General features: G+C 43.9%; 1 long non-coding RNA gene across 1 annotated transcript; it reads right to left on the bottom strand.

Moving 5' to 3' along the window:
* Nucleotides 1-581: 581 nt before the first annotated feature.
* Nucleotides 582-2493, bottom strand: LOC125548113 (uncharacterized). The gene is made up of 2 exons (XR_007300904.2): nucleotides 1465-2493; nucleotides 582-868 (listed from the first exon to the last, which is right to left on the bottom strand). It is a non-coding gene; the product is annotated as an uncharacterized LOC125548113 (long non-coding RNA).
* Nucleotides 2494-20921: the final 18428 nt, after the last annotated feature.

Below are 20921 nucleotides of genomic sequence, written 5' to 3'. Positions count from 1 at the left end.
GACGATGCCTATCCCGCATCGTCGTCGTCGAGTCGGCGGAGGACGACACCTGCTTGACCAGATGGGCCATGTCCGGGACTGGGCTCCGCCGGGGTGGTACTGGGAGGCGCTACCTTCCGGGGGACGTAGCTTCACTACAAGAAATATGTCAACTTATGACCACCACTATTGGTCACTGAATGGTCACAAATTTCCATTTATGACCTTTTTGTGACCAAAAACACAAGGTCAAAAGCTGGGCGTCGTAAACTGACTATAGCGACCTTTAACAAAAGGTCGTTGATCCTATGACCTTCTGTTTTGGTCGCTAGCAACCTCCCCAGGCCACGTATGCATCCATCATGGCAATCTGACGTGGCACAAGATTCAGCCCGGTCCAACTCGATTTTCTACATGGGCCTAGCCCAATAATTCAGCCTATTTGTGTTTTTTTCTGTCAATTTTTGGTTCGGTTCATGGGCCAAGCCCAATATTGCAGCCTTTTTATTGTTGGGCCGTGGCCTTCTTACCATCAATTGATTTTTTATTTTTCAATCATTTTATTTTAGAGCTAGTCCCACTAGTCACATGGGCCCCACATGTCAAAAATTTCAAAATATCTCAAATTATATTCATAAGTGGGGCATAAATTGGTCCCGCTGGTCATGTTTCCATTTCACATCTTTTTAACATACATAATCACTATTTCAAATAGGACGGGACAAATATAATTCATCAAATAACACTACATTAGTCTTTTACAATCTGATACAATATTACAATTTACAGTCTACTATAGAACCAAAAAAACTCTTTGCTAAGTAGGGCTTCACTGATTCGCACTTGGCTTCATGGCTTCACACTCCAAAAAAAATTAGGCCCAAAGCTCCTGTAAAAGAGTGAACAACTTCAATATTAGTGTACTTAGTGCTGAGGCCAGAACCAAACAACTTCGATATTACAATAGAAAGAAGTCTCAGGTTTATCAAGCACAGCAAAACAGCAGTGTGACTGAAAACAAAAGAGGTCTCAGGTTTAGACTGAAAAGGAAGAGCTAGATATGCATGACGTCCCAGGTTTAAACAAAAGATCAAGAGCACAATTTCAACAAGAGATATATAGTCAGTCCAATTGAACAAAGGCTGGACAGTAGCATTATGAGTATTTAAGTGGAGATGTAGCAGACAATCAAATGAATATATTGTGCAGACCATGAATAAAATTAGGCAATCATCGATGGAGAGCATCTAATGCTCCTAATTAAACAAACAGATATGTTTAGCCAACCAAGAAGGAAACACTAACCAAACAGTGGCAATTTGAGGTGGTGAGCTAGATGAGGTACAAACTGAGATGACATTCAATCATCCGGTAGCAAAACAAGCTTACTAGCTAGCTAGTACACTAGAATGTGACCATCCAACATGCACACACGCATCATGCAGGAACATATATGAACATTTTCTGTAAGGGGGACATCAAGACCTTGCTTTGGAAGGACTAAAGAGCACTTGAACGAGTTCTGGTCATCAGGTGCTTCTTCACCATCAGGTTCATTTGTTGCTGCTGCTCATCCTCCTACTCCATCTACATGGACAAGAGCAAGTTAGTTGTTTGCATGGCATTCACTTAATAAAACTGCATGTATATTCATCTACATTACTTCTTCAGTATTGTACAGTACAAAGGATGGATGGGTTTGAGTTCAAATGTTTGCTTGCACATGTACTACTCATATACTTAGATGTGTGAGAGAGAAAAAGGAGGAAGAAAGAGAGCACGGGAAGAAGGGAACATTAGTAAATAGGGATATCCCCTTCCTCTCCTTGATAAGTCTAAATCACAAGTGTTATGCTGCTAATCTTATGTAGCTTCGTTTCTGAATTTATATTATTTGTGTGATTGTTTGAGACTGCAAAAAGCTTAAGCTTATATCTACTGGTGAGTTTGAAGATGTAACTAGTTTTCCATTTCATGCAGGTGTGTCTTACAATTTCGAAAAGACTGATAATGGTATTTTAAGCTTATATCTACTGGTGAGTTTGAAGATGTAACTAGTTTTCCATTTCATGCAGGTGTGTCTTACAATTTCGAAAAGACTGATAATGGTATTTTCCGGTTAAAGCTCACTGCAAATGCGAAAAAAATAATAGCTGATTTGAGAAGGCCTCTTGAGATTTTGATGAAAGGAAACACTATAAACCACCCTGACCTGACAATAACTGCAGTTCAGCTACTTTTGTCCCATGATGGTGTACTAATACAACTTGTCATTTTGAAAGAAAGACTGGAAAATCTATACTGCACTCGACGCACACCCGCGTCCCGGGCGGCAACTGCCGCGCGAGGCTAGCTACAGTGCGGTGCTCTATTTGCTCAATACAAACTAGCAGTGATTGCTACATGGGATGGACAGCACATGCTTTTGTAAATATCTCTAGAATAGAATGTTGACAAAATAATAATCCAGTCTACATGCTACTAATTAAGTAGTAGTTATTTGAATAGTTTGTAGCAGGCAAGTAGAACAAATCAAGCTTGGCAATTACAAATTTTTTTGCAGGTTACTATTAGCTATATGAAATAAGCATGGCATCAAGTTCACTAAACAAGTAAGCATGCAAAACAAAACCAAGTTTGCACATCCAAAGTGTGTCACGTACTAGAGATGCCTCTAACCGAGAAGTGCAAATCAGAATCACGTATGAAAGGACACTTCCATCAGCACGTTTGTTATTCAAAAAAAACATCACGTTTGTTGTACTGACACACAATCAGTTTCCAATTATATCTCAAAACCAATCAACACAAGCTAGCCACGCTACACATCCCAGCTAATTGCAACTTGGCGTTGTAAGCAATAATCGGCAAGCCTTTGCTCTGCCTCAGGCCTCGCTCGACAGAAGAGTAAACGTTTTAGTAGCTTTTGACCAACCAAGACGTACTACACAGAACAAAACAAGGAAGGAGATACTGTAGAAAGCAAAGCTGCCTTGCGGTTTTAAACAAATTGCCATCGCCTCAAGACAAGAACGTGTGGACATGACTACTACTGCATACACGATAAACCCAGTCAAAAGGAAGCAGGCAAATATACTCGAACGACAGTAGATAACTCGAGCACCAGAGACCGCAAGACCTCTGCATCTGCGTACGGCACTAGATCCATCTTAACTCGCGGGAACAAGCACATATCTAAAATCGATGAAGCCGGGATATACCTCGGGTGCCGAGCGGAGCGTCACCGTGGGGGTGCTGCTGGAGTCGATGGAGCCCGACAGCAAACAGAGACGGCGGGAGGACACATTGACGGAGACGGAGCTCTGTCCACGAAGCAGACGATGCAGGGGAGGCCATGGCGAGGAGGCAAACGGCAGCGGTGCTTGGACTTGGGCGAGGCTTCGGCATGGCGGCGCAGGAACGGCGAGGAGGGACTTGGCATTAGGGCGGCGCGCTGCAAGGTCCATGGCGGCGGAGTGCACTGTTTGAGACAGAGAGAGAAATCGAGATGTGTGAGAGAGAAAAAGGAGGAAGAAAGAGAGCACAGGAAGAAGAGAACAGAGAAGAAGGGTGGCACTCATCTGCTGGCTCCGGCAAGCTGTGGCTGGTGGTCGCCGGCGGCGGCGTGCAAAATCACAGGAGGAGCTCCTCTCGTGGGGCTCGGGTGCGGGGAATCGTGGGAGGAGGCTGCGAGGACGGGCACGCTCGGGCGCTCGCTCGATCTCCTCGGGCGAAGAGGTGGCTGGGAGATGCGGGGAGGGGAGGGAGGACGGCGAGGTCAGGGGTGGGTGGGAGAGGACTGGATCGGGAGGGGGGCGGGTACGGGGAGGAGGTGGCGGCGGCGGCGAGGAGATTGGGAGCAGGGGATGGATGGATCTGATCTAGGGTTTGGGCTGCGGGGGGTTATCTCTTTCTTTTTTCTGTAGATAGATGGATGGATGGATGTGGGACGGATATATGGATGGATGGATGGGCGCCATGTCATCGATCCGTGGGAAGAGTTTTGATTGGTTCAACAAAACAGTGATTTAAAATAGTTTCTAAGTACTAAAAATTGAGGGATTTTGTGAAATAACTATCAAAACTATTTTGCAAAAGGGCATCACACAAATTATCACTCAAGTTAGACCACATTTTATGGATGAGCACCAATTTGTATGTATTTCTGATCTTTCTATCTATTTTTTTATCATTTTTTGAGTGCCCAAAATGAGTTTTTTTGTGAAGAACCTATCATATATTTGTTGTGAAATTGGACCAAATAATTTTTATAAAGTATTAGGCCATATTTAATGTAAAATTGACCAAATGGTTGGGTGTCAAGAGTTTTGATGCACCTCTCCTGAAAAAGACAAATTTCTGCCAATTCCGTTGGAAGCGGGTCAAATTTGAACTATAGCTGCCTCATAGTTTGTGCTTTATTTTTTCCAAAAATCCTTTCTAGGTACATAAGTATCTATTTAATCAGAGAAACATCAAAAGTTTTCCAAGATTCAACCACTAGCTAGGAACGGTCATTCCCGCCGTTTTGACCGCATTTTGAAACGGGCATAACAAATTTAAAAAAAATCAAAAAATTGGAAAACCTTCGCATTGTGTCATTATATATGACCAAGTTTCCAGGAAAAATAATAAACTTGTAATATGGAAATTATTTTAGAAAAGTGTTCTCATAAATGAGCTATCATGTGTGAAGATTCATGGATTTCAACCCAAACGCTCAATCTCATGGTCACATTCATGGCATAGTTTGTTCAAATGATCTCATATTGTGCACAAGGGTGCATATTGGAATTCCAAACAATGTTGCCAAAGGGAGTTTTCATTTTCTTTGCACGGAAAATTCATTTTCCATTTTTCGAGTGCCCGAAATGAGGGTTTTTTGTGAAGGACCTACCATATATTTGTTGCAAAATTGTACCAAATCATTTTTATAAAATATTAGGACATATTTAATGCACAATTGATAAAATTGTTGGGTGCCAAAAGTTTTGATCCACCTCTGGTGAAAAAGACAAATTCCCGCCGATTCAGCTGGAAGCGGGTCAAATTTGAACTGTAGCTGCCTGGTAGTTTGCTCTTTATTTTTTCCAAAAATCATTTCTAGGTACATAAGTATATATTTAATCAGAGAAACATCAAAAAAAAATTCAAGATTCAACCACTAGCTAGGAACGGTCAAGCCCGCCGTTTTGACCGCATTTTGAAACGGGCATAAAAAATTCAAAAAAATCAAAAAATTGGAAAACCTTCGCATTGCGTCATTATATGTGACCAAGTTACCAGAAAAAATAATAAACTTGTAATACGGTAATTATTTTAGAAAAGTGTTCTCATAAATGAGCTATCATATGTGAAGATTCATGGATTTCAACCCAAACGCTCAATCTCATGGTCACATTCATGGCATAGTTTGTTCAAATAATCTCATATTGTGCACAATCGTGCATCTTGGAATTCCAAACAGTGTTGCCTAAGGGAGTTTTCATTTTCTTTGCACGGAAAATACATTTTCCATTTTCCGAGTGCCCGAAATGAGGTTTTTTTGTGAAGGACCTACCATATATTTGTTGCAAAATTGGACCAAATAATTTTTATAAAATATTACGACATATTTAATGCACAATTCACAAAATGGTTGGGTGTAAAAAGTTTTGATCCTCCTCTCGTGAAAAAGACAAATTTCCGTCGATTCAGCTGGAAGCGGGTCAAATTTGAACTGCAGCTGCCTCATAGTTTGCTATTTATTTTTTCCAAAAATCATTTATAGTTACATAAGTACCTATTTAATCAGAGAAACATCAAAAAAATCCCAAGATTCAACCACTAGCTAGGAACGGTCATTCTCGCCGTTTTGACCGCATTTTGAAACTTGCATAAAAAATTCAAAAAAATCAAAAAATTGAGAAACCTTTGCATTGTGTCATTATTCGTGGCCAAAGTTCCCAGGAAAAATAACAAACTTGTAATATGGCAATTATTTTAAAAAAGTGTTCTCAGAAACGAGCTATCACGTGTGGAGATCAATGGCTTTCAAGCCAAATGATCAATCTTATGGCCACATTCATGGCATAGTTTGTTCAAATGATCTCATATTGTGCACAAGGGTGCATATTGGAATGGCAAACAATGTTGCCTAAGGAAGTTTTCATTTTCGTTGGACGAAAAAACCATTTTCCATTTTTCGAGTGCCCGGAAGGAGGTGTTTTTTGTGAAGGAACTACCAAATAATTGTTGCAAAATTGGACCAAATTATTTTTATAAAATAGTAGGCCATATTTAATGCACAATTGACAAAATGGTTGGGTGTAAAAATTTTTGATCCACCTCTCGTGAAAAAGACAAATTTCCGCCGATTCAGCTGGAAGCGGGTCAAATTTGAACTGCAGCTGCCTCATAGTTTGCTATTTATTTTTTTCCAAAAATCATTTCTAGTTACATAAGGACCTATTTAATCATAAATACATGGTTTGGTGGCGATACGTCGAGGTTTGGGCGGTGGCCGAGGGCCCCAACTCTAGAGCGCGTAAACTCGCATGCCCATCGCGTGGTCACCGCGTGACCGTAATGTTGCCATGTGTTCGGGCGGCCTAGGAATGTCTAGTGGGTTGGGCACTCCCCAGGTTGGTGCTAGGAAGAAAATTACAACATAAGATTCTCACGAGGAGACCGATCGATGCTCAAACATGAATTAGCAGCCAAGTGTTTGATTTGCGGTACGGGAAATGCACATGGCCAATGGGCGTAAGTTTTGGCTGAGGATGATCATCTACTAAGGAGAATGTCTTCAAAAAATTTTAGCTCAAAAGGAGGATCCTAGGTGGTACTTGCTTTGCAAAGTACCACGCTGGACAAAAATATGAATGTTGAAGCTGGGCTCAAAATAATGAATGGAGTGAGCTGAAATTTTGTGGAGGATGGTTATTTGGGCATAGGAAAGCATTGTAGAAAATTGATACCATTTGGACATGCCAAAGTAGTAGTTCCTTTTCAATGCTCTTCTATGGACAGAAACTTGGGAAAACTAGTGAGAGAGATTGGATGAATGAAATAAGCTCAAAATTGGTGTAGGTAAGTTACTTTGGTATGGTCATGCGCTCGTCAATTTTAAGATCATTTGGGTAATCCTAGCTAGTACTTACTTCACAAAGCTTCTCTCGAGGTAGAAACTTTGGAAATTTCCCGAGAAAGATTTACTAGGAAAATTGAGCTGAATATTACCATGTGGCAATGATTTGGGTATGGAAGAGTGCCCGAAAAGTTTGAGGGTAATAGGAGGGGTCTATATAACACTTGCTTTGCAACGTGCCAATTTGGCCATAAAATATAAATTGAACCTGGGCTCACATAGATGATTTGACTGAGCTGCAATTTGGAGGAGGGTGATAATTTGGGCATATGAAGGAACTGTATACATTTGATGTCATTTAGAGATATAAAAAAGGTACTTCCTTCACAATGCTTCTAGGTGGACAAAAACTTTGAAAATTTGACAAGGAAGATTTGCTAGGAAAATGGAGCTGAATTTTGTCATGCGGTAATGATTTGGATAGGAAAGAGTGCCCAAAAATTCCGAGGGCAATCAAGAATATATAAATAGCACTTCCTTCATAAAGTGTTGTTGTGAACAGAATAGGAAAATGAATATTGTTGAATTAGTTTTGAACTAGGCAAGGAAGGATTTTTACATATTTGATGAAGATATGCCCCAAAGAATTTATGAGATTTTTTTGGGAATTTTGGGAATGATAGAAATATAGGTTGCTTCACAACCTAGGGCAAAAACTGCCACATGGACATGACACATAGGCAAAACTGATGAGATGGCGCCTAGTCATCACAACCCACCACAATCTACAAGGCTATGACCATCTATATTGGTCATTAACAACTAGAAATAAGGCAGCGGACTAGCACTGTTTGCTTTGTGACCATTTCGTGTAAGGAAATTGCGACCTTTCTGACCAAAATGGTCGCAATGGTTTAGGGTTTGGAGCCCCCTGAACAGCTTTTGACCAATTGGTCTAAAATGGTCATAAATTTATGACCAATTCTTCGAGGGTCACTGACAGAAGGTCATAAGTTGACATATTTCTTGTAGTGTTGGTGAGGAGCCAGCCCGTCGTTGACCCGATCCTTGTTTGGTGGCGGTCGCGTGGGCCAGTGACGGTGCCGAGGCTTTCGGACACCGCGGAGGTGGTACATCACCGTGTCAGCGAGGAGGACGAGCACGTCCGTCGCTACATGGTTGCGTTGGAGGGCAGGTTCGAGAATACCTGGCAGGTTCTTCAGGGATCTCACTGGAGCTATGATCCTGTGATGGTTCCTTCCCTTTGGGTGTCCACCGCCCGTGCCGATACCCGTTGGGCGCTACGGTTCTAGCTGTACTGGCGATATGTATGATATAGTATTCGACGTGTATTAGTGATAATATTCGATGTATGGACACATGGAGATGATGTAGTTTTTCTTATAATTGAAGGCATCCTAATTTGAATACTACTTAATTTTGCGATTTGATTTTTCTTATTGAATGCTCAAATTGGAGAGCACTATGCAAGGCATATGCATATGATTAGTTGAATAATAATGATCTAATTTAGTCTTTGAATTATGAACGTATAGGAAATGTCATCATCGGAGGACGAAAGTCTCTCGGGGGAGTGCGACTGGTGCCACGACGATCGAGGTGAGTGCGACAGGCCTCACCTGGACGATGGTCGGTGCTTCAGCATTAAACTCGAGGAGACCTTCAAAGTTGAAACGGTACGCAACGATGACAAGTGTGGTTTTTTCATAATTAAGCATGACTTCAACTATTTCAACGTGTAATTTTCATCTTTTACAATTCGAGTATAGTTTATCCCATGCCATGCAAGACGCTATGTCTTGGAGAGGATGGATTTTGAAGACCATGAAAATTTTGAAACGAAGAAAATTCACCTAAGGACCCATCATGATGTGGATTTTGAAGTAAAGTTGTATAATGCTGAGAGCGTAACCCATTTTGGTTGCAAAAATTGGGAAGCATTTTGCAAATTGTATGGTTTTGATGAGGGTATGCTTGTCACCATGGATCTTGGTGATCCTGAAATCGAGCAAGACAATATGGACATTTGGGTCCTTGTTGATACTCCTCCAGTTCTACCGCTATGTGAGTTTCTCAAACATAGTTAATTATTAATAGAACTTATATTGTTCATTTCAAAATAGTTGACAGCTTATTTCCATTGACAGCTTATTTTGAAGTATCAAAGAATGTGCAGATGATGGTAGATAGAACTTACTACACCGATGGCTCTGAGTTAACTTACAAGGAGAAAACTCATCTGGTTGGATTTTGTAATGATATTGAGAATTACAATATCTACAATCGAACTCCACAACATTATGGTCAATACATGCCACTAGTGCATGTGTTGAACTACGGTAACTACCATGGAGATATCCTGGTAAGTTTTTTTACTATTACGACATCCGTGCATCTTTTTGCATACTTCTAAAACTAGTACATCATTGCTAACTACGAAGTTATTACTATGTTTTTCAAGAGAGAATCCCAGAGGATTGTGTGCCTCATTTGATGTATCAGAATGGCGGCAGCCTTCGTGTTTTGAACATATATCCAGGTCATCCTACGAATCTCAACTGTCCATACCGGATTTCTAAAACAAGTGGAGACATGACAATCAAAGGATGGAAAAAATGTATGGACAGTCGTAAGGAGCTTCTTGGAAGCAAAAGGAAGCGAGGCGCAAGAATTGGAGACAGGATGATCTCCATTCTTCATAATGGAGAGTCAGGGTCTATATTGTTTTATGCTATTTTACCTTAAGTTTGTTTAGGTCCGATCCTACCTGATACTGATGATCATGTGCTAAGAACAATTATGTAGGGTTGGGTTCGATGACTATGAGGATGATGATCGTATGACTTATTATTAATAACGAGTAGAAGTTGTATGATGATGCTTGATTAATTAGCTAGTAGGACTTGTTATTATATATGATGATGTATGATGCGAGCATGCATGAGTTATTATATATATATCTGCGGGTGAAATGAACATAGCAGTAGCGTAGGTAAACCAAGGACTACATATAAGAGAGGACACTTCTCTCTATTAGCTAGCTAATAACAACCTAAAAATAACCCCCTAAACCCCTAAAACAGCCACTTTTTTAAAAAAAAAAGAAAAACCTCCTGCTGACGCGTGGAAGCCTTTTGGTCCCGGTTTATGTCATCAACCGGGACCAAAGGCCCCCCTGCCTGGGCTGCCGGCAGCGGCCACGTGGAGGCCCATCTGTCCCGGTTCTGGTTTGAACCGGGACTAAAGGGTGAGGGTATTAGTAACGACCCTTTAGTCTCGGTTCAGGAACCGGGACTAAAGGACCTTATGAACCGGGACAAAAGGCCGGTTTTCTACTAGTGGTAACGTCCGTGATGGAAATCGACTAGAGCTTGTATGATTTATCTACACTCCTTTTTTTTTTGCGAATAGATTCATCTACACTCCATAATGTAAACAGAAGCGAGGTGCAGTCCTTGAGACATTGACTATTTGCTTGCAAGCAATTTTATCAAACCGGTGGACAGATCATTAAGTGATATTAGGGAAGTAATATTAATCATGGCTTGGTATATTTGGTTGATTAGAAAACATAAGGTGCATGATGAAAAGGTGCAAGTGGTATCTCATGCAGCAATGTCTATCCAAGTTTTAGCGGGAAATTTTACAAGAGCGACATCAAAGCCTGTTAAGGGGAGAATGAGTAAATGGTGCAAAGTTCCCGAGGGGTGCGTGACTATCAATATAGACGCAGGGTTTGATATAAACCCGGGAAGTGGGTCAGTAGGAGCTGTTATTCGAGATGATAATAGCCAATTTGTAGCTGCTAGCAATGAGAAACTATCTATGGTACTTGATGCGGCCACCGCGGAAGATACTGCTGTCCTTCATGGCCTTTATCTTGCTAATCAAGTTGGGGTGCACAAGTTGGTGATCCAGTCGGACAATATTGAAGTCATAAATACGTTGAGCAACAAAGGACTCTCTTGAACGGCAGCTGCTCCCATATACGAAGATATCCTTGTTCAATCAATTTCTTTTACTAAGGTTAGCTTTGTTCACTGTCCGAGGGAGGCCAATTTAGTCCCTCATTCTCTAGCTGAAGAATGTGATGGTCAACCAAATGTGTGGGTTGAGGAACCTCCTAGCTTTATTTTATCTTTGTTAATCGATGATGTGTCTATGATTTGAGCAATAAAGTGGGCCATGATGGCATTCCCTAAAAAAAAGACTAAACTACCCATTTTAAGGAAAGGATACGTTGTAATCTCCACCGTTGATTTGCATCAAAATTTGTTAACTTTTCTAGAGGGGTATACTGAAGCACGCCTTAATCTCGACATTACAGAGCGAAAAGGGAATAAAGAAGAGGAAAAAGCTGGCAGACGAGAGAGAGAGAGAGAGAGAGAGAGAGAGAGGGTGGCCTGTGGATGGAGAATATGGAGATAGGAGGACATTATTACTGACCCGGCTGCCTGTATCATGCTAATAAATGTGAGGCACCAAAAATCCTTCTTCCCCAGCGCGGTGACGAAGCCACCCAGGAGGACTACCATCGACCACGTAAGCGCCAGGTAGTCCATGCCGATTACGCCCTTCTGAAGGTATGCCAGTATCATAGCCAATTCGTTGAGCGACATCTCTTCCGGCCATGGCTCTTGCTGCTGCTTCTCTGGACCGAGGCCGCTGTTCCTCCGACTCCCAGCTGGTGGAGCGCGGCCGCCCATACTCCTTGGCGGTTCACCTAATATAACAGGCAACTGTTGCTCTGTAATCGGTAGGCAGCGACTGTAGCTCGCAATGTAATCTTAGGCAGCTAGCATGCATGGGGTCAACTAAGCATATGCATGGTCTTGGAGATCTATCTATCTACTACTCGAGTCCTATATGGTAGACGGCTCTCTCAGGCAGCCCCTCGTGAAAATGAACGTGGGAAACAAGGAACCAAAATGCACAATGAAGAAATGAATGTGGGATGCTTTGCTTTGCTTGTGTGCTGCAGAAAAAATGAAAAGCACGTGCATGCATGCATGCATGCTTTGGCTCAGCATCGCTTGTGTCCGGAGGAAAATCAAAACAAGATGTTTTTCATCTTTGCTCTGTCTCACGCTTTCTACGACAGCATGGTGGTCTATACCTAAAATAAAGGTCAATATCCGGGTGTGTATTCTTTGCTTTGCTTGTGTGCCGCAGAAAAAGAAGAAGCACGTGCATGCTTAGGCTCAGCTTTGCTTCTGTGCAGACGAAAATCAAAAGCAAATGTTTTTCATCTTTGCTCTGTCACACGCTACGAGAGCATCTCCAGCAACTCATACATGGACAAATAGACAAAAAAATAAAAAATAAATTCCTGTTGCATGGAAGCATGTAACTCGTGTTTGTTTTTGGCCTTCCAGGCAAATCCACACGTACTAAAAATATATTGGTAAGTCACATAATAAATGTTTTTCAGTTTTCTTAGCCATTCCATCCATGCAAAAGAACATTGCTAGTGAGTTACCAAATACCAAATAGTTCATAGCCGTCGAAAAATACCATAGAGCACTACTAGGAAAACCCTTACCAGTAGCGCTGGGTTTCTTGCTATTAGTAGCGCGGGGTGGCGCGCTACTGCTACGGCGCTACAGCTATTTTTTTAGCAGTAGCGCTTGTTTGGCCCAGCGCTACTGGTATCTAAAGCTAGCTGTAGCGCGCTTTCACCCAGCGCTACTGATAATTATCTACAGCGCGTGGAACTAGCCAGCGCTACTGTTACTTGAGTGCTACTGGTAATCTTTACCCCCATGCCACTGCTAACTTTTGTATTATTATTTTTTGCGTTTTGGCTCTGCACACAATTAAACAGATCCACCGTTTATACAATAACATGCATATTCATTGAAAAGCAAGTGAGTCATCGATGAGCCAAAGTTATTAGAAGTCTCAACATGTCTCAAATATCTCATCATCATCAATCATGGTCGAATACATGTCTCGAAATAGCGTTACAAGTCATTACAAGTTCTCAATACATGCAACTACATGGTCACATACTCATGTTTCATTATCAAGGTAGACTGATATGACCGCATAGAAGATAAGAGCGATCACGATGATCAAAAGTGGAATTATGTAGTAGTTTTTTGCAGCGGCGCTGGTTCTGAATCCCCTGTTGTGCTATGAATCTCAAGTAACTAGCTTCGGCTTCCGCTCTGCTATCAAACCCTTTCTGGCTTCCGCCGGAGAAGCCAGAGACTTGGGCCTGACACTCTGGCCACTCATCATACACACCCGAAACATGCCCTACATACACGGCATACCACTTCCTCGCCATCGTTGATCTATATACCTGTCAGAGATGCACATATATATACCATGAAGCGAATTCAACAAAACAGTTATGAAATAGAAGCAACATATATAGTAAACATAGTTAACAAATTTTATCGTACCAAAAGTAATTAACTAGAGCGGGGCACCATACATCTAATAGTTTCGTCGTACTAAGAGATTCGAAGTTTCATCGTACAGAAAGTAACAAGTAACTAAACAGACACATTGTTTTTAAGCAGTGCACTCTTCCCATCTGTCCATATCTGGAAGGGTGCACCCAAGCTTAGTGAAAGGCGTCATGTCCTGACGCTGTAGGGCAATGCAGGTTCGGACGTCAGCTCGCGATATTGGGCCGGCGTAGAACATCCAATTCTCTTCGAGGACATCTTCGATGATGATGGACGCAATTTCCTGTTGGATCTGGTAGAAATCATTTCGAAGTCGATTATCCGGCACGGCTCCAAAGGCTTCGGCCCATCTCTGGATATGGGTATCGGATGAAGATTTCATGCAAAGTGATTGCACATCCCTTCTGTACTCCATCATTAGATGGATGACGTAGAATCCATCATTCTCACTTCTTGCCGGTTGTTGGATGCAACAGAAGTCAGTCTTGTGGGTGAAACAAAGCCCGGCCTTATTTGTTTTTTTGTGTTGGATGTAGCCACCCCGCATGCTAAAGCCCAGCATAGCTCTGTCCAGAACATACTTTATGTGTGTGTAATCTTTCTTCTGTATGTTCTTTGACGGGTCCAAATATAGAGCGCGGGAGTAACGCGGGTAAAGAACAATGAGAACGGCACGACACCCCCCGCTGCGCAAAATACACGATCAAGTTTAGCCTCCATGTGTGCAAAGTAACTATTGAAATGCACGAAAGGATGTATTTGTTATAGTGCTATCCGCGGATGACTTACCTGGGATGATAAGGTAGGAGAATCATTTCTTTGTCCTTATTGCTGACCAAGAATTCTTCGATGTACTGACTCGCATATTGACGGTTGGCTTCGTTGATTGACAAGAAGCCCTCATGCATGTAGTATGGGTCCGCGACCGCAAGACCGGTGACTTGCTCTCTCCTGACGATGTAGTTCATGTGCAGCGTATACAGGCGGACGAACGTAAAATCGAGTGTCCTCATTTGAAACATCTGGAAGATGTAATCAAACCTCAGGAAGAAGAGGTCCGCGGGGCATGTGTGGACATACATCTTGCAACTGCTCGGCACATGAACCGTATAAAGTGGGTTTCCTGGATCATCCGAGGCGAGGAGGCTTCTCTCTGTCGAAAGCACATGGTCATGGAGTCTCTTGAGATCCCCTTCTATGGCAGCTAGTGCATTCGCCGGTACCATTGGCTCTCCCGCGACGTGGATTAATGGCGCATGTTTCATCGGTACATGGTCAACCTTTGTCGAAGGTGGCTGGCTGCTAGAACCAACATTGCCAGCTTTATTGAATTTTCTCTCCGCCGGTCTCTTCCTCTGCTTCTTCTTGGTGGGCTGAGGTGCTGGTGGTTCTGTCAGACCCTCCCTGAGCACCACCCCTAGTGTTGCCGGGCTCAGCATTGGACGACTCTGGCTAAGTAGTTGAGCTTGGGTGGGGCCGGCATCTGGAGGCGTGTCCTACAAGGATTGCATGAACAAAGACTTCTTGCACTCCCGAGGACGTTCCGCTCTAGTACATGCATCTCATATTCATATGGTTGACTCATTGTTATTTCGTTGTCAAAGGCAGTATTGAAATACTGGTTAGGGTCATCGTCGGCCTCCTCCATGTCATGATCCCTATCATCTTCCATGGGGCAGATGGCATCATCTGCCAGCGGAACGGTTGGCCCTCCTTCCTCATGTCTCTCGATCTCATCAAGTAGCACAGACGATGGTTGTACTTGTGTAGGTGGTGTTGTGGTCATACCTTCCTGAGGTCCCGTTGGTGTGCCCCCGGCCACCTCGACACGAAGAAGATTTTTCGGCCACAGGATCGGCCAATTTTTGCATTGGCCAAGCTGCGTGGGGGTCTCATCATCCTCTCCATCGGTTTGTATCGGACGAGAGAGACCCTCGTAGCCCGCTTTCACACTCGTCACGGAGACCCTTAAGGCGTTATCAGGCATCTGCCGGCGGTGAAACAATCGATCCTTAGGCTTCACTATAGTACCCTTCCCCACATCCACCAACCCGCCCTCCATGTTGTAAAGGAGGGTGCACGGAGTGGAGTCGGCCTACAAAGACATATACGTGCGGCGTAAGAGATCCAAAAAGAACGGCAACTAAAGATTAATTAATTAGTTGAGTTGTTGAAGGTGCGACGACGCGTATTTACCGTGAGGGCGTCGAGCTCAGCCAATGTCGACGGCCCGACATTCAAGCCAGAGACGGAGCTAGGGCTTCTGTGAGAGCTGGGGGGAGGAGTAGGTGCTGGAGGAGGTGCGGGTGCGGTTGCCATACTAGGTATGGGTATGGGTGCGGTGTTCATTGAGTTGCTCCCGGTGAAGCTGGGCATGGGAAAATCACTTGGTGGCGCATTTGGATTTTGTTGCACCCATGTGACCACTGTTGGAATCAAGCTTGTAAAGGAAGCCACCATATCAGATCTACAGGCAGCGATTATCTCAGCTTTGGTCTCAGCTTTTGCTTTCTCCATCGCCCGTGCCACCTTCTCGTCGATAGTCACTTGACTGAACTTCTTTCTCTCTCTTTTGGCCTCGGGGTCCTCGCTATAATAGTACTTCCAGTGGCCCCAACCCCGGCGCCATGCACACGTCCATATTGCGGCCGCTGGCCGGGCGGGTGTCCCATCATTATGTTCATGGCCCGGTTGAAAGGAGTGTCCCACTTGTACTTCGCCGACGACTGAGTCGACGACTCGCTCTCGGCCGCAAGCTTGTGTTGCTCTCTCTGCAAAAATGGACCATGAATCATTTACGAATGCAACTAGAATGTAGTAGACTTCATTGATCAGAACATAATATGTAAGGTGGTAAAAGGATAATTACCAGTAATCTCATGAATTTCCTAGTCGGCCCGTTGGTGAAAACAATCTTTTTCTTGGGGTCCCATGAGAATCGGGCCCTGATGAAGTCGTGCTCCTGCTGGTCGATGAACTCAGCCAATGGGTCTGGGATCCCCTGACGTTCATGTTCTGCGTCCTCCTTAGCCCACACGGGCCTCTTTCCCGTCTAACCACGACTTCTAAGGCGGCGGTTCCCCATGTTCTTTGCCTGCAGCTGCTTGCCTCTCTCTGACCTGGCCTTGGCAGCTTCTTCATTGCAAGTCTCCTTGAACTTTTCAAAGTCCTCTATCGTAATTTTCGGATTGTCTGCAACAATCTCGGCGTAGGTTTCATTGTCTACTTGAATCGCCTTTTCACCCTAGTTTTCCAAGTGCTCAATGCGTTGCTGAACTTCCCTAGGGCTTTGTTGTTGATTTTTTTCATGGCATCATCATCCCGTGGGTCGACTTCGTCATTCCGACCGGGGAACAGGAATCTTGCGTGCAACCTAGTTAGAAGCAACTTCTTCAACTTGTCATTCTTCCGTATTTTTGTGGTGTTGATGTTAGCGGTATCCCGTAGGATGCATGCTAGTTGGTTGCCGTAACACGCTGCCACTTCTCGCGGCTCTATTGGCTTGAACTCGCCAGGGTGCACCGCCGTGACCACCAGTCTTCCGGTGCCGAGCTCATTTGGGCGTCGTGTCCTCTTTTCCTTCTTTCCCTCACTGGCTTGGGAGGTCCCACCTTCCGTGCTATAGTTAGGAACATCATCGGCGCCAGTCTCAGTGCCGGTGTCGTTGGTGGCATCAGTGTCGGCGCCGGCGCCACCACCGTCGTCATCCGTCATGACAAGGCGGTCCGGACACCCAGCTTCCTGTCTCTCCTGATCCACCAGAAAGTCGAGGTAGGCGTGTGCTCGACCTAATTGGGAGTGAGAACCTCCGGCCTCATCGGTGTCGGTCATGTTTCCTAGGGTTCAATGTCGTAGTCGTTTAATTATCGAGCTTTATATAATAAAGTGAATAATGACAAAAAAAGTGACCTTTGTTTTGCCAGAAATGTCGTTTCATTCCCGTCGCGACAAATCTCAAGCAATCGATATGTCCAACTTTCTAGCACAAGTCATGCCGAAATTCATGGAAAATTTCGGCATGACCTTTGCTAGAAAGTGCACATATAGAGCGCCTGGAATTTGCCGGAGTGGAAATGAATCAACATTTCCGGCAAAACATAGGTCACTTAGCAATCGGTTTCCCTGCAAATGACAATAAGCACTATGTGCTGAAGTGATGTGTGTCATCACATACATCTCCACATGGCTAGGAAAATAACAAAAGCAGTAGACTAAGAAGGCAACAGTGCCTCTGTTTAGATGCAAGTTAAGATTCAGAAATGTATCATTTTCCTCTGTATATGTTCACTTTTTTTGCCTCATGAACTACAAATGGACATCAACTACAAATTTAAAAAACTTCAAATGGACAGCAACATAAGCTACAAATGCTACTGCGGGAGAGACCAAATTTACTCTATCAACAAACTAAACACTCATTTTCATTTACTCTAGCAACAAAATAAAAAAAGCATATTAACAGCATTCTAACAATAGGCATTTTAACAGCAAGCATTTGAACAACATGCATTTTAACAAAAAGCATTTGAACACTCTAACAATAGGCATTTTAGCATTTTAACACTCTATGGCAGAAAGTGTGGACTATGGCAACAAGTGTGGACTATCAGCAAGTCAGAGAGGAAGGAAGAGGGGGCGGGGGGCCGTACCGGAGCGGGAGGGGGTCGGTGGCCGGTGTCGGGGTCGGTGGCTGGCGTCGGGGTCGCCTTGTTGATCTGCAGAGACCAAATTTGGTCAGAGAGAGAGAGAGAGCCGGGGCTGAGGAGTCGGAGAGGAAGGAAGAGGGGTCGGGGGCCATACCGAAGCAGGAGGGGGCCGGTGGCCGGCGTCGAGGTCGGGGCGGCGGCGCGGGAGGGGGTCCTTCTCCTCCTCGTCAATCTGCAAAACCAAATTTGGTCAGAGAGAGAGCGAGAGCGTCGGAGTGGGAGGAGCCGGGCCAGGGGTGCACCTAGGGCAGGGGGCAACACGGGGGAGGGAGCGTCGGCGGCATTGGCGGGTGCAGGCGGCGACAGCGGCATGGGTGGGTGCGAGAGAAAGGGGATCGAGCGAGAGAGTGTGTGAGAGAGAGAGAGTGGCTCTGTATACGCAAATTAGCTATAGCGCGTCTTGGCAAACCGCGCTATAGCACGCGCTATAGCTAAATTAGCTATAGCGCCGGTCTAGCGAAAAAGCGCTACTGCTAACGTTTTCTTTTTCTTTTTTTTTCTTTTTCTTAGCTATAGCGCTACCCTAGCAAAAACGCGCTACTGCTAACTTTTTCTTTTTCTTTTTTTATTTTTATTTTTCTTAGCTATAGCGTTGCCCTTGCAAAAACGCGCTACTGCTAACTTTTTCTTTTTATTTTTTTATTTTTCTTTTTTTCTCTTTCATATTCCACAAACTTCCTTCTTTTTTATTTTATTTTTATTTCTCTTTTTACTTTTATTATTCTTTTTCTTTTTCATTTTTCTTTTTCTTTTTCTTTTTCTTGTTCTTTTTCATATTCCACAAACTCAGGGGTTTAATTTGATCTGTCGTTTGAGCAATACCATTGTTACCCTCCGGATAATAATTAGTATAATATATATCTTACATCATTTGACCGCTATCGGCGGTATACAAAATAGCTAGACACGTACACAAACTTTGGGATTAGTTTGTCAGCTTGGGCGACGACGACGCTTCAGACTGATCTTCTTCCCTCTTTTGTTCGTTGTCGAATAATTGAGCCCATGGTCGTGACTTTTCCTTCTCTAGGGATTACGATCTTTCGTAGGTAATGTAGTCTTCATTCTTCTTTTGACATATGTTTCGTCGTCATCAGCATCATCTTCCCTCATCGGATCACCGTACTGGTCATAGTCTTCCTCGTTGGCGACTCCATCCATTCCGACGATGCTCCTTTTGCTTCTCCTCACGACAACACGGCTGGGATTGATCGGATCAATTATGAAGAAACATTGTGTCACGTGTTTAGCGTGTACCCATGGCTCATTTTTGGCGATGGCGTTGATGGTACCGCTATCATCGGAGTCGGGTATACACATGGTAGTGAAATGTCGGTTTTCTCTGTGTACTTTTTTAGCCCATCTGACACGGAACATCGTCGCGCTATGCAATCCAGAGTAGTTAAGCTCCCATATCTCTTCGACCCTTCCGTAATATCTTTCAATTACATTCCCGGTCATGGCTTCCATCGTCACCCCTGAGTTTTGGTCATCACTGTTTATATCTTTCTCCTCCGTGTAGAACGTGTATCCGTTGATATCGTATGCTTGATAAGTCGCGAGGTTGGTCGAGGGGCCATGTGCTAAGGCGTATATGAGTGTTCCGTTCGGACAACCCTCTTCCGGGGGATTAGCTAGAACTCGCTCTTTGAACCAACGCAAGAAAGTGGAGTTGTGCTCTCTAATAACTTCAGCGTCCGTCCTGTGCACCCGACGGTCACAGTACTTCTTTGTGATGGTCTCTTTGTGCAGTGTCACGAAATCTTCTAGCACATCTAGGTGTTGTAGAACTACTAAGTTTGCCCTGTCAAGGTCGTTTTGTCGGCCCGAGCGTAACACATTCACATCCCTATGACCGTTGGTGTGACCTTCGCCTTCGAGCCTTCCACAGTGCTTGTTGATGGGCAAACCAACAACTGGGTCTTTGGTCATATAACTCTCACAGAAAGAGATGCACTCTTTGGTCAGATATCCCTGGGCTATGCTTCCATCTGGACGGGAGATGTTACGAACGAATCCTTTGATGACCCCATTCATCCTCTCGAACGGCATCATGCTATGCAGGAATGTCGGCCCTAGGTCGATGATGTCGTCCACGATGTGGACACATAGATGCACCATGACATCAAAGAACGCGGGCGGGAAGTACATCTCTAGCTCATTCAGTATGACAATGATCTCTTCCTGTAGCCTATGCAGTTGCTTCACACTGATCGACTTTCGAGAGATAGCATCAAAAAAGTGGCATAGGTCAGTAAGCATCTCACGCACATGTGTGTCCATAATCCCTCTAAGTGCAACCGGGAGTAACTGCGTCATCATCACATGACAGTCGTGAGACTTCATCCCACTGAACCTTTTTTTCTTAGTGTCCAGATATCTGCTTATCTTCCCATAGTATCCGGAACTAACTTTGATTCTAGCAAGGCACTTGAACAATTGATCGACCTCCTTCGGATCTAAGGTGAAGCAAGAGGGGGGGGGCAATATTGTTCTTCCTTCTTGTTTACTTTCTTTTCCCCTATCTTCCGTCTCCGTCTCCGTCTCGGTCTCCTCTGACGACCTTTTACTGGGCATTTGGAGATCTTTCCTGATTTTCAAAAATTCAAGTCTTTTCTTGCCTTCGGCCCATCCTTGGTCCTCTCTGGCATGTTCATCAATGTTCCAAGCAAACTCTCAAGGATATTTTTTGTGATATGCATTTGATCAAGGCTATGAGGCGTGTCA

Source organism: Triticum urartu, chromosome 7A (genome assembly GCF_056163025.1).
Source record: "Triticum urartu cultivar PI428250 chromosome 7A, HENAU_Tu73, whole genome shotgun sequence".
In the NCBI taxonomy this organism is placed as follows: Eukaryota; Viridiplantae; Streptophyta; class Magnoliopsida; order Poales; family Poaceae; genus Triticum; species Triticum urartu.
Note: the sequence above shows the minus strand (reverse complement) of the source record. Positions and strands in the feature narration are given on the sequence as shown.